Source organism: Benincasa hispida, unplaced genomic scaffold, assembly GCF_027475165.1.
Source record: "Benincasa hispida cultivar pf3 unplaced genomic scaffold, pf3_genome.v1.1 HicScf820, whole genome shotgun sequence".
In the NCBI taxonomy this organism is placed as follows: domain Eukaryota; kingdom Viridiplantae; phylum Streptophyta; class Magnoliopsida; order Cucurbitales; family Cucurbitaceae; genus Benincasa; species Benincasa hispida.
Genome location: NW_028326955.1, coordinates 1 through 2,469, shown reverse-complemented (window position 1 = coordinate 2,469; position 2,469 = coordinate 1). Strand labels below are relative to the sequence as shown.

Genomic DNA, 2,469 nt, shown 5'->3' with positions numbered 1-2,469 from the left:
TAGACTTAATTGATTTCAAGCAATTCAATTGTTCCATAGTTCATTAAGGCTATGCCCTAATGTCCTAATTAGCCAATTAATCTAAATTGGTAAATTAACCTTAATTTAGTTCATAAATGCTTCCTAAAGACATTCCACATTTAATTCCTAAATTGCATGCATTTCTTGTGTTTTCTTAACTATGACATTCTTGAAATTAAAAAAACTAAAATCCAACATGATTAATATGAATATTCTAAACTAGTAAATCTTTTCAAGAAAATAGGAAAAGAAGTCCAAATTTTCCATCAAAATTACTGGTTCTTGCAACCTAATTACAATTATGCTATAGAGCCATGTAATTATGCATACAAAAATCTAACAAAATTGAGGTGCCAACTCATTTCTACCAGATTTTATTGAAATTAACAGCAACAACATTCAAGAATAACAACTTACAAGAGGAAATTTAAAGAAAAGTCTCAAGAATTTCATAACCTAACAAAATCGTAAAAATGGGTCTCTCTCGCATGAAAATGGCTGAAAAATTGCTTTTACACAGATGACGTAGTATTGTAATGCTGGTAGGAAGAGTTGCAACGCTCCCTTGCGTAGGCGCGCATGTTTTTTATCATTCCATCAAAATCCATAGCATTACAATGTCGTCCTTCAATGTTGCAACGTTTCCTTGTATATCAGTATTCTGCCTTGACCTATTCATAACAGAAAAACGATAAGAGACAGCATAAATCTACTTTTACTAATGCATAAAAGATGTCAATTGGCAAGAAATCTGCATATCTTCATATTTTCTTCATTCTTTTCATCTCTTCCTTTGATCCATTGCTCAATTTTGAATTCTTTGGCTATATTTTTAGTCATATTTGCTCCAATTTAATCCAATTTCGATGTAATGACTCTAAAATATTTTCAGGACTATTCTACCTATAAAATTGACATATAAACAAATTGATAGTATAAAATTAAAGGAGTTATGTACTAAAATGTAGTTATTTTCAGGACCTATCACTAAGAAATGTGTAAGATAATGAAATAATTTCTCATTTATAAGGTATTATGTATTGGACATTACAATAGTGAATGATATATTGTTTTTCAATGATTTTATATTGTTTCTATTTAGCTTCTTTTTTTTTCATGGTATATGTATATAAAAAAATGTATTGATAAAAAATATGAAGTATATTTTCCTAAATAAATATATAAATAATCATTTGCATCATGCTCAAAGATTACTACCAAGATGACTAATCAATTGGATAATCTAATTTATCCATTGGAAAAATGTCAAGAAAAACATGCACTAGTCAACTTTTACTATTTTTGCTATTGATCTAAATGCAATAATTATGGATCTTGCACCGATCTATAGCAAGTAGATAAGCATTCATAATTATGAACTGAAGCTAAAGCTTGAGAACTCTATCGAGATGACTAATCGATGGATAACCTAATTTGATTATCAAATTCTCTCTAATGCTAAATTGGTCGTGAAAATATGAGTCTCTTAAAAAAAAAAAAGAAATCAAGAAACACATGCATTAGTCAACTTTCACTATTTTGGCAATGGATCTAAACGCGACAATTATGAATCATGCACCAATTTATAGCAAGTAGATAAGTATTCATAATCAAGGCATCAATTCCATCATGAACTCAAGCTAAAGCTTGAAGAATAAGACTTAGAGATGTTGAAAATTTAATAAATGTGATTAAGTTCTATCCTAAAAAAGATTCAATCAAATTTTCTCTATCACATTTTTTATAGTTCTATTTCATAAATAAGTTCTTTTTATTTTTTATTTTTAATTTTTAGGAAATGAGCACTTGGACAGAAACAAACCAAATAATATGTAAAATGACAAAAATACCCCTTAGAAAGATCGAATGTTGACCGAGGACAAAAGGAGAAGTAAAAAAGAGTCAAAATGTGTGTTATAAAGCAAGCATGACACTGTCCAAAGTGTTACAACTGGTAGCGTTGCAGGAGAGTAGCGTCGCGACACTCACTCATAAGGATGGGGTGTTGCAAGTTTTTCCAAATACGTGTTTTTGAGTTGGCATCACATTCCATGTCGGGTGCGATCATACCAGCACTAATGCACCGGATCCCATCAGAACTCCGCAGTTAAGCGTGCTTGGGCGAGAGTAGTACTAAGTTGTGTGACCACTTGGGAAGTCCTCGTGTTGCACCCCTTTTTGTCATTATTTCTTCTTCTTCCTTCTGTTTTCTAAGAATCGTTTCAATCTCGCCCGCCATTTGATTTTTTTTTTTGCTCCATTCCCGCCTCCACGGAGTGCATCCGCCCTCGCTCGTAGCCCGTGCCCGTGCCCGCGCGGGCCGCGATGGCCATTTCGACCCCTTCAGCGTGCCCGCGTGACGCGTCCCGCATGGCTTAAATGGAATTTGTGTACATTTCATGTCGGGTGCGATCATACCAGCACTAAAGCATCAGATCCCATCAGAAC

The 2,469-nt window shown here is 33.3% G+C and overlaps 1 non-coding gene across 1 annotated transcript; it reads left to right on the top strand.

Annotated features, from left to right (window-relative positions):
• The first annotated feature begins 2,077 nt into the window (after positions 1 to 2,077).
• On the top strand, positions 2,078 to 2,196 carry LOC150029912 (5S ribosomal RNA). The gene has a single exon (XR_016527262.1). It is a non-coding gene; the product is annotated as a 5S ribosomal RNA (ribosomal RNA).
• Positions 2,197 to 2,469: the final 273 nt, after the last annotated feature.